We start from the raw sequence: 12,440 nt of genomic DNA, 5'->3' as shown, positions 1-12,440 counted from the left end.
GGTAAACTGAGGTGTAGAGCGGGTAACTGTTTTCCAAAGCCATAATTAGTCGAGAGCAGAGTTGAGGCTAGAAGCAAGCCTGCTGATTCCTACATAGAAACTTCAGCCTCCTGCACTTCGTGCCTTGAATTCATTTTTGGCTTTTATTCCAGCTGTGCTAACAGAAAACATGATACCTTCCTCTGTCATTCACTTTCTCGCATTTCTTTTTACCAAAGGGTTGAGTTTCATGAAATTCAATTGGATGAATCTATTACACCTCTCATTTCCTCTACATACTGACTATAAATTTGCATCAAATGAAGGACACTTTTTAAAGTTCTCATGATTTTTAGGTTAGAAAGACCTAGGAAAACTGGTTCATAAAAAGGATGGACAATAACATTACAAATCTACTTTATATTTGGGGGGGTGTTGTTTTATGGTATTTGTTAAGTGCTTCCTATGTGTCAGGCACTACATCAAGCACTGGGGTAGATATAAGATAATGCAGATTGGGAACAGTCCATGTCCCAACATGATGCTCACAGTCTTCATCCCCATTTCACAGATGAGGTAACTTAAGTACAAAGAAGTTAATTGCCCAAGGTCACACAGAGACAAGGGGCAGAATCGGGATCAGAACCGGAGATGTGTCTGCTAATCCGGACATACATCGGTCCTGGAGGGGAGTGTTGGGGAGACCTCTGGCCCTGGAAATTGGAGCCCACCACTCCAAACCCATATCTCTGTCTATCTGACAGACAACCACTTTCCCTCCTCTTCAAAGCTTACTGAAGGCACCTCTCCTCCAAGAAGCCTTCCCTGATTAAGCCATCTTTTCCTCTTCTCTCACTCCCTTCTGCATCACCCTGACTTGTTCCCTTTATTCATCACCCCGCCCCCCCCCACCCACACAGCCCCACAGCACGTATGCAAATATCGGTAATTTATTTCTATTCATGTCTGTCTTCCCCTCTAGACTCTAAGCTTGTTGTGGACAGGGAATGTGTCTGTTTATTGTTATATTGTACCCTCCCAAGAGCTTAATACAGTACTCTGCACACATTAAGCAGAGAGAAGCAGTGTGGCTCAGTGGAAAGAGCATGGGCTTGGGACTCAGAGGTCATGGGTTTGAATCCCAGCTCTGCCACAAGTGACCTTGGGCAAGTCACTTAACTTCTCGGAGCCTCAGTTCCCTCATCTGTAAAATGGGGGTGAAGATTGTAACCCCCCCAATGGGACAGCCTGATCACCTTGTATCCCCCCCAGAACAGTGCTTTGCACATAGTAAGCACTTAACAAATGCCATTACTATTATTATTAAGTGCTCAATAAATACAATTCACTGACTGACCAACTCCAGCTACTTGACTCCAGGACACCAGGGGCCCCCAAGTTAGTGATAAAACATTCATTCGTCAAGCTCTTCTCTACTTGGTTGTGTGGGTGTTGGAAAAGGACACAGAAAGCCATGCAAACACATTCCCAAATCAACTGCACCTCCTTGGAATGGTTCTCTGTAGGAAAGAAATCTGCCATCTAGAAATCTTCTAGACTGTGAGCCCGTTGTTGGGTAGTGACTGTCTCCATCTGTTGCCAAATTGTACTTTCCAAGCGCTTGGTACAGTGCTTTGCACACAGTAAGCGCTCAATGAATACGATTGATTGAATGAATGAATGCCAATTTACAATAACTTTAAAAATAAAAGGAAACTAAAACATGCATCTCACAATCACCGAGAATACAGCACAGTGAAAACAGTCACAAGCAACTGCATAAAAATAAAATACCCCATGTGGTTTTAGTCCTCTGAGACAGGTGAACATTCAAAATCCAAACTTACTGCTACTACTACTACTATTACTTCAAGTAATAATAATAATAATTTGCTATTTGCTACTATACTGGGGTAAATGTATGATAATCAGATCCCACATGGGGCTCACAGTTTAAATGAGAGCACAGGTACTGAATCTGCATTTTAGAAATGAGGTAAGGGAGGCACAGAGAAGTAAAGTGATTTCTCCAAGGCTACCCAGCAGAGAAGTGGCAGAGCAAGGATTCGAACCCTTGACCTCCGACTCCCAGGCTCGTGCTCTATCCACTATGCCATGGTGCTTTCCATGTTGTGATTCCCATGTGGGCTCACATTCGAAGTAGGAGGGAGAATAGGTATTGAATCCCCATGTTGCAGATGAGGGAACTGAGGCCCAGAGAAGTGAAATGACTCACCCAAGGTCACACAGCAGATGAGCAGTGGAGCCAGGATCAGAACCCAGGTCCTCTGACTCCTAGTCCAGTGTTCTTTCATTCATTCAATCGTATTTATTGAACGCTGTGTGCAGAGGACTGTACTAAGCACTTGGGAAGTACAAGTTGGCAACATATAGAGACGGTCCCTACCCAACAGTGGGCTCACAGGCCACACTGTCTTCCCCCCTCAGATGCACGGCACCGGGGATTAATTATTAATAAGTGGAAGAAAGGAGAAGCTGTGTGTGTTGGAGAAGCATTGACACTTTGGCATGACCAACTGAGCCTCCTAAACCGCACGGGCAAACATCCATTACCATGATAATACCCATTAATCCAGCCAAACACGACTCATTTGTCATCTTTCCACGGCAACCCATCTGTGCGCGTGTTGCGGGGAGAGGCTCGCGCACTTATCTGTCGAGGGATTAGCTTCTGAGGAAGGGTTGGTTTTCCATAATTCTTCGGGAAGAAAAAGCTCATTGGTTTCCATTTACTGAAACCTTATTTGTTATTCACTTCAGTGATCTCGCTTTCCCCTTAAGCCAAAGCCATGAGAAGAGAACGACTCTAAAGAGGGCGATAGAAATATCTCATTAGGGCAATCAAGACCACACCTAATTTTGATCCTTTCTTAGGTTTGAGACACTACTGATTCTTGTTTCTCACCAGCTAGGCTAAGGGAATAAGAGATTTAGTTTGGGGGTGGTTATCTCAGCACAGGTGGAGAGGGTTTTCCCTTAATTTTAAGTCCTAACTCTGAACAGACTTTGGCTCTTGATTACTGGATATGAAATTGGTAAAAGGTAAACATGTTCCTTAAATTGGAAAGAAGAGAAGCAGCGTGGGCTAGTGGACAGAGCATGGGCCAAGGTGTCAGAAGGACCTGGATTCTAATCCCAGCTCTACCGCTTGTCTGCTGTGTGACTTTGGGCAAGTCATTTCACTTCTCTGTGCCTCAGCTACCTCATCTGTAAAATGGGGATTAAGACTGTGGCCAAATATGGAACAGGGACTATGTCCAACCCCATTACTTTCCCATTATCTTCAGGAAGGAAGGAAGGAAGGAAGGAAGGAAGGAAGGAAGTTAGCATCTTTACGCCTGTGGCTTCCTTTCATTTCCTGCTACTGCTGCTGTTCTGCTGATTATTACAACAGCTCTCTCCTCCGGGCTATAGCAGCGCCTCTGTTTTTGCCACTGTCACCTTCGCTGTCTTCCTGGTGTGTCCTTTGGTATGAATGTGGGTGAGAGTTTGCATGAATTTGTGTCTATAAGTGTGTGTATTTATGTATGTGTGTGTATTGCATGTGTCTATGTGCATTTGTGTATGTGTATAACACCTTGATGTCTGTCAGCCTAACCATCTGTCTCTCATTCATTCATTCGATCGTATTTATTGAGCAATTGTTGTTGTTGTAGTAGTAATAGTAGTAGTACTAGTAATACTATTTATTAAGAGCTTAATGTGAGCACAGCACTATAGTGAGCCCTGGGAAAGAATGCACAACCCTTGTGGGACTCACAGTTTAAAAGGTATGGATCTCAAAATATGTCATTTGTCTGTGCGAGTGAAGACAAAGGGGGTGGAACCAGGAAATATTACGGAGGGAAAATTGGCAGGATTTAGCAACTGACTGAACGTGAGAATTAAAGGAGACAGACGAGTCAAAGATGACACCCAGGTTGTGAGATTCTGAGGCAGGGAGGGTGAAAGTGATGTCAACTGTGAACGGAAAGGTAGGGTGAGGAGGAGCAGAGGTTTTAGGAGAGATGAGTTCAGTGTCACAAAAGGCAGTTGCTAGCGAATGGAAAGTCAAACTTTTGGATGTGTTTGGGATAAATGTCTGCAGAACTAGAGCAGAACTAAATGACCCCTGAACTCTATCCCACTGACAAATGGAGATTTCAGTTCATCTGAGGATGTTCTTGGGCATAGACAATTTTTCCTTTTTTTTTTTTTTTTCAAAAACAGGTGGACTATATTGGACCCCCATCTACACCCAAAGAAAGGTGCTTGGTCCAAGGGAGCTGAGTGTCCTGGGGGTATGGGGAGGGGATCCTGGAGAGCCAGAGCTCAGGCCCGGGCCTTGGTAATCATAATTCTAAGAATTAGGGTACTTTTTTTGATGGCATTTATTAAGCGCTTACTATCTGCAAAGCACTGTTCTAAGCACTGGGGAGGTTACAAGGTGATCAGTTTGTCCCACGGGGGGGCTCACAGTCTTCATCCCCATTTTACAGATGAGGTAACTGAGGCATAGAGAAGTTAAGCGACTAGCCCGAAGTCACACAGCTGACGGTTGGCGGAGTCGGGATTGAACCCATGACCTCTGACTCCTCTGACTCCAAAGCCCGTGCTCTTTCCACTGAGCCAAGCATAGTAAGTGCTTACTATGTGCCACACACTTTTCTAAGCACTGGGGTAGATACAAGTTAATCAAGTTGGACACAGTCCCTGCCCCACATGGGGCTCACACTCTTCATCCCCATTTCATAGGTGAAGTAACTAAGGCCCAGAGAAATGAAGTAACTTTCCCAAGGTCACACAGCAGACAAGTGGCATAGTTGGGATTGGAACCCAGGTATTTAGGATTTCCGGGCCCATGCTCTATCCATTCGGTCACACTGCTCTTCCTCCCCTTCTTGACTGTGAGCCCACTGTTGGGTAGGGACTGTCTCTATATGTTGCCAACTTGTACTTCCCAAGCGCTTAGTACAATGCTCTGCACACAGTAAGTGCTCAATAAATACGATTGATTGATTGATTGATTTATGCCAAGCACTGTACTAAACACTGCACTCCTTCCTCCCCCTCCTCTCCCTCCTCCTCCTCCTCTTCCTTCTTCTCTATTGATTGGTTAAAACATTTGATTGGTTCAAATTGTTCAGCTTCTCAACTCTCTGGGCTGGTCTCCCTACCTCTTCGATTGTGAGTTCCATTAGGAAGAGGATTGTCCTGTGTGTTGTTTTTTTTTAATCTATCCTGCTGCCTAGGATATAGTAAGCATTTAACACTAATGTTATTTACTTATATAGATAGTAGCAAGAGCACGGGCTTGGGAGGACAAGAGTTCTAATTCTGGTTCTTCCACTCTGCTGTATGACCTTGGGCAAGTCACTTCACTTCTTTGTGCCTCAGTTACCTCATTTGCAAAATGTGGATTAAGACTGTGAGCCCCATATGGGACAGGGACTGTGTCCAATCTGATTCCAAGCTTGCTGTCAGATCTGGTCCACCCCTGATATATTGTACTCTCCCAAGTGCTTAGTGCAGTGCTCAGCTCATAGTAAGTGCCCAATAAATTTGATTGCTTGCTTGGTTCTATATTGACATTTTTGGCTTTAGCATCTATAACTTCACCTTTGCTCAATTCAGAGTCATTTCTCTTTTGTGTCTATACTCATACCTAATGCCAGCTTCCAATCTGTGTCCAATCTAGACTGTGAGCCCGCTGTTGGGTAGGGACTGTCTCTATATGTTGCCAACTTGTACTTCCCAAGTGCTTAGTACAGTGCTCTGCACACAGTAAGCGCTCAATAAATACTATTGAATGATTATCTTGTCTGCCCCAGCGCTTAGGACAGTGCACATAGTAAGTGCTTAACAAATGTCACAATTATTATTATATATACATGTGTGTGTGTGTGTGTGCGTGTGTGTGTGTACATAGCTTAGCCATCTCACATCGCACACGCCTCAAGCAGGTAATAGAAGTTGTGATTTTTGAATGTGCTGTTGGAATTTTTTTCCTGGCTTTCCAAAGCTTTTGAAGTGGAAAAATATTGGGAAAGAGAATTATTCTTGCAGAGATAACCACCAAAGTAGATTCTGGAACAGACTGTTCCCACTAAATCCCTGGGAGCAAATAATAGAAATATGGAATCCAACAGTTTGGTGAAGAGTGGAGGAGAAGAGCATTAGATTTCGCGTCATAGGGCTCATCAATTGGCCAGGAAGGGAAACAATACTATCGTTAAGCCTTTTAAATCAACAATATCTCCATGTTCTGGTTTCCTCAAGGAGTTTTTAGAGCAATGCTTGTTAAGAATGGCTCTCTGATGATATCATAGTTCTGTAATCATTGATACTCACTGAGCGATTATTGATCTAAAGGTAGTTAAAATCTGATAATATGCAATTTGCAGTATGCTATCTCGTACTAAGTATAGCTTGAAAAACAATTCTCATCTGAAGTTAAAATGTAGTGGAGGCATGTGAGGGAGTTCTTTACTGAAAAAAAAATACCTTCTTAGAAACATATAAACTGGAAACCAAATATTTAAAATGGAAATTAGCACGTTTGACTATTACAGGAGAGTCCAGCAATTAGATCAATAACAATAATGCACGTCTTATTCATTCATTCAATTCACTCAGTCGTATTTATTGAGCATTTATTGTGTGTAGAGTACTGTACTAAGTGCTTGGAAAGTACAATTCAGCAATAAAGGGAGACAATCCCTACCCACAACAGGCTTACGGTCTAGAAGCGGGGAGACAGACATCAAAACAAGTAAACAGGCTCAGTGGCAGGACCACGAGACTTGGAGCAAAATTGTCACTGACTTTTTGTGTGAGTTTGGATTAGTCATTTATCATCTCTGGACCTCCATTTCCTCATGTGCAAAATGGGAATTTCTGGGATAGATGTGACATAATAATAATAATAATAATAATAACACCATTTTAAAAGTTTTTACTGTGTGCCAAGCACTGTACTAAGCCCTGGGGTTGATACAAAATAATCAGATCCCACAAGGGGCTCACAGTCTAAGTAAGAGGGTAGACAGGTACTGAGATCCCATTTTTGCAGATGAGGGAACTGAGACACAGGGAAGTGAAGTGGCTTGTTCAACACCACACAGGATACAAGTGGTGGAGCCAAAATTAGAACCCAGGTCCTTCTGACTCTCAGGCCTGTGGTCTATCCATTAGGATTCAGGGACAAGCCAATGGGAGAGAAACCTCTACTCATGCCCCGTCCATGGAGAGGGTGAGAGTCACCCCGTTTCCTCTCTACTCTGGCATCTGGGCATCTGTTCCGAACTGAGGCTGGCATTAGTTATGAGTATAGACACAAAAGAGAAATGACTGAATTGAGCAAAGGTGGAGTTATAGATGCTAAAGCCAAAAATGTCAATATAGAACCAAGCAAGCAATCAAATCTATTGGGCATGTACTATGAGCTGAGCACTGCACTAAGCACAGGGGTGGAACAGATCTGAGTGCAAGCTTTTTCTTGGCTTCCTCTCCTACGAGACCAAGCCTGAAGATCAGGAATGGGTAGCATAAATTAGCAGGATCCAATGCGAAAGGGATTTATTCAGATATACAACTGTGCTTTGTAGATGAAGAAGAAATGGGATATGGGGAAAGCTACGGCACCCAAAGAAAGGGGAGGAACGATGCAAGCTGTTTGTTGAAATGAAGAAAGAATTACATTGCTACGTGACATAACATTGTGCTAGATTTATTATTCCATTTATCCATCGAGCCTTAAAACAAACCAACCAGAGACGTTGCCCTCAGAAATATAAAGTCGCTCCTGTCTGTTCCGAGCGGCTCAACGGAACTGTGGATTGATAGATCAGTCACACTTGCCCAGCGTTTGCTGATATCAATATAAAAGCTTCACTTTAAAAGATAAATAAAGCAACGCCATTATCCAAACAGGGTAAAATTTAACATCCTTGTGGTTTGTGGAAATTTTTGATGTGCCTGCTGGCTTTTCAATAAAAATCAATTATGCCTTAAATGCAAGCGGTAGTCAACATACTACAGACTATAAATTCAATTTCATCCTCAGAAATATGGATTAGCTGAACTTGGTGCCCCGCCATTGATTTCAGAAAGCAAAACTGATAAGGTAAAGAATAGGAAGAAGATTCCTGACACCGCATCGAGTTGCGGATTTCCATATTATTTTGTAAGAACTTTCCCCTCCCTATAATATCCTCCTTGTGAAATATGTATGAGGGGTAGACATTATACGAACTGCTGATTCATCTCTATTCACCGAATGGATATTTGGCTTTTATAATGAAAGGTGGGAACAGCGCAGAAAAAAAAACACAAATATATTTGATGAAACTCAGGGCTGGATAGGTACTGTCCAATTTGCATGAAATCAGGGTGGAACTCCAAACACTCTGATTAAGCATTCCTGTTCCTTAGATGGGTAGGTCCAATAAGTAAGAACTTGTAGAGGTTATAAGTGATAGGGCAGCCATCCCCACAATTTAAAAATAAGTGCATTCCCCCCCTCCACCCAGTCACCCCTGCCCCAAGCCGATGCATCATGGACTAGTGGCTACAGCAAGGGCCTGGGAGCCAGAAGGACCTGGGTTCTAACCCCAAATCAGCCACTTGTGTGCTGTGTCACCTTAAAAATGATAATAATAATAATAATTGTGGTATTTGTTAAGCTCTTACTATGTTCCAAGCACTGCACTAAGCGCTGGGGTGGATACAAGCAAATCGAGTTGGACACAGTCTCTGTCCCCAAGGGGCTCACAGTCTCAATCCCCATTTTACAGGTGAGGTAACTGATGCTCAGAGAAGTGAAGTGACTTGTCCAAGGTCACACAGCAGACACATCAGACATGTGGACACTAAAACGCACTTACAATGAACCCATTTTTCATTCATTCAATTGTATTTATTGAGTGCTTACTGTGTGCAGAGCACTGAACTAAGCACTTGGGAAGTACAAGTTGGCAACATATAGAGATGGTCCCTACCCAACAACAGTTTGAGGGAAGTCAGAGTGAATTTGTTCCTTCTTGTGCTTTTGACTGATCTTCTTGACTTTGTTGGGACATGCGGGCAGGGATGAATTTGAGCATGGGACTATGGGACACATTAAGTACTTCTCATTATTATTAATGAAATATAAATAACAATACCATAATAATAATATAGTACTTAGTAAGGACTTACTATGCACAAAATACTGGCGTAGATAGAATATACACCCACTAGACACACTTTCTGCTTCACAATCCAAGTGGGGAGAAAACACTGATCTTATCCTATTTTACAGATGAGAAGAGTGAGGCCCAGAGAAGTTAACCGGGTGGAGGACAATTAGATAGGGTGCCCAGACACACCTAATCAATGAGTTGTATTTATTGAGCGCTTTTTGTGTGCAGGGAACTGTACTAAGCGCTTGGGAGAGTACAACACAAATTATAACAGACACATGCCCTGCCCACAACACTTACAGTTTAGAGGGAATTATTAATTTAAAAATAAATTAGTAATTTAACAATTAACACCCGTCTTTTAATCAAGCACACTTTAGGCATTTCACACCTTTGTCATGGACCCAAACAGACTGCATAAAGATATGCATATATATATATGCATATCTTTTTATATATGCATATCTTTATAACCATGCTATGTGCAGAGGAAAGCTTTCTGAGCATCTACTGGTCCCAGAATACACTACTAGAAGCTTAGAGAAAAGGTACTAGAGAGGGAGAGAATACTACAGTGGTAAAGATAGTACAAGAAGCAGTCCCCCCACCTTGGAATTCACAGTCTAAAAGGGGAGATGATAGTCATAAATTGATGAATGTACCATAAAAATATAAATAATAAATCCCTGTGAATTAAGACAACATCAATAACTACTTGATAAATTATTGCAAGTAGATAAGTCTTATAAGTTGGCATGACCAGGAAGCGGGAAACTACTACAAATCCTGAGAAAAATGCAATTAACACTTTTCTAAGTGTGTTTGTGTGTGTGTTTATGTGCGTGGTTCTATAGATTCGGCTGGTTCAGAGAACGTCTCCCAACTCTTTTGCATTGTACTCTCCCAAGGTCTTAACACAGCGCTCTGCACACAACTAGTGCTCACTAAATACCACAGATCGATTCATTAATTGATTAAAAGATAGCATCATTGGTAATAGAGTTTACCTATGTGTGGATGCGTGTGTGATGTGTATGAAAGGGTGGGTGTGAGAATGACATCCCACAAAGTGTACACACAAAGATTGTTCCTTGTTGTGCTGGGTTGTTTGTGGTCGCAATACCTAATGGTGTTTTTGGCCTTAGTCTTTGTAGCATACATACCTCTGGAAATGCATCTTTCCATGACACGTATCAATCAACTATTCACCTCTTCTCTCTGAGAAGGAAAATTTAGGATCAAAAGGTGACAATGCGTCTTTTGGGAGATTTATACAGATCCAGGTAAAGATAATAACCAGGGATCTATAGTGCCTGCATTAATCTGTTCTTAAATAAACAGCTGGGTAGTAAGAAATCCTTAATGAAATAACATGGTTACCATGTAAATGACAGCTTTGCTCTCTCCGAAACAGATCTAATTCAAAACATTCCCCAACATTTCCATCATATTGTTCCAATGTGAGTAAAGCATATTGAGGAAAAATCCATAGCATTGTTTATGGAAAAATAATTCTTGTAGATTCACTTGGAAAACTGCAAACATTCATAAACAGCTACTCTTTGGGGATAGAGAAAAAGTGCCATTAAACAGGTGTTAGAATTTAAATGACATCTCATTAGTGGCTTCTTTTCACAGCTCAGAGACAAATAAAACCTTCATTTAAAAGCATTAGCGTTTCTCCTAAGGGTTTCTGGTATCATAATGTTTTGTTTTATGAAGATATTTAGTTCCTCCCAACCTTCTTGCTTATTTATACAAAACAAACCAACTGTATTTTCAAGTTTAGTTTGAAAATGAACCCACTGAGAGAATGGGTCTTTTGTGGGGCACAAATCCACTCACTTGTCCACAAAAGAATACTGCTCTTTAGGAGACAGACTGGAGAGAGATTATTTTTCATTACTTTTGGTTTATTTCCAATTCATTGAATTAAAAATAGTCTCTAGGCCTAAAAGAATTAAAAATACCTTCCACATTTCCAGTACGTCCTAGTTGAAGGAATACAATGATTTCCTGAAATAAACTGTGCTCTTCAACTTTCAATTAATTGTAGCTATTGAGTGCTTAGTCTGTGCCCTAGATGTACTAAATGCTTGGAAGACTTTAGTAGAGTTAATTGATATGGTCCCTGCCCTCAATAAATTTACAATCTAGTGGAAAGACATTAGACTCTAAGTTCATTATGGGCAGAGAATGTGTCTGCTAATTCTGTTGTACTCTCCCAAGTGATTAGTACAGTGCTCTTCACACAGTAAGTGCTCAATAAATACCATTGATGGATTGATAAATTACAGGAAGGGGGAATAACTGAGCTTGAAGAGATTCATTCATTCAATTCAATCATATTTATTGAGTGCTTACTGTATGCAGAGCACTGTAATAACAGCTGGGAAAGTGCAATTCAGCAATAAAGAGAGACATTCCCTGCCCACACAAGGCTTAAATAAGTAATGTGGCTTGGGAAGGAGGTGGGGTGAATTCCCCATTGCTAAGCAGGTGAGGACTCAAGTGCGGATTGAATCCCCATTTGGCAAATAAGGGAACTGAGGCACAGAGAAGTTAAGTGACTTGCCCAAGATTGCACAGCAGGTAAGTGGTGGAGTCGGATTGGAACCCAGGTCCTCTGATTCCCAGGTGCTGGCTCTTTCCACGAGACCATGCTGCTTCTCACATGGGCTGAGGGTGAATTGGGGCATGGCAATTTGGGACGTGCTACTTAATCTTCTATGTGTTCTATGCAAAGCTCTGATCCATAGTTTAAGGTGGAGAGGAAAATCAAAGGTGATGGCCTGCTTCTCTTGCTCATCTCCCTCCTGCTGGAAGCTCTCTTCTTCTTCTCACAACACTTACGAATATATGAGATTTCAAGTAGAAAGTAGTCAGTCAGTAGTAGCGAAGGTATTTACTGAGCATTCGCTAAGTGCAATGCACTTTACTAAGTGCTTAAGGAAGCCCAGTAGAAGCTTGAGACATATTTTCTGCACACAGGCATCAGTAAATTAGTCAATCATATTTGTTGAGTGCCTCTTCTGTGCAGAGCCCCGCACTATGACCTTGGGAGAGGCCAATCTAACAATATAACAGACATATTCCCTGCCCACAACAAACTCACACTTTAGAGGGGAAGCTACATGCCCAGAATAACGTACTGTGCTGTCCCATGTCTCTCAGTGACCGGTTATTCTCCGGGGCAATCAATGCCTACCCTAGGTGATTCCTTTGAAGCTCCCTGCCGAACCCTTGCCCTCATCCTCCTTCTGGCCTGGAAAGCTTGAA

This window comes from Tachyglossus aculeatus, chromosome 19, assembly GCF_015852505.1.
Source record: "Tachyglossus aculeatus isolate mTacAcu1 chromosome 19, mTacAcu1.pri, whole genome shotgun sequence".
Classification (NCBI taxonomy): domain Eukaryota; kingdom Metazoa; phylum Chordata; class Mammalia; order Monotremata; family Tachyglossidae; genus Tachyglossus; species Tachyglossus aculeatus.
Note: the sequence above shows the minus strand (reverse complement) of the source record.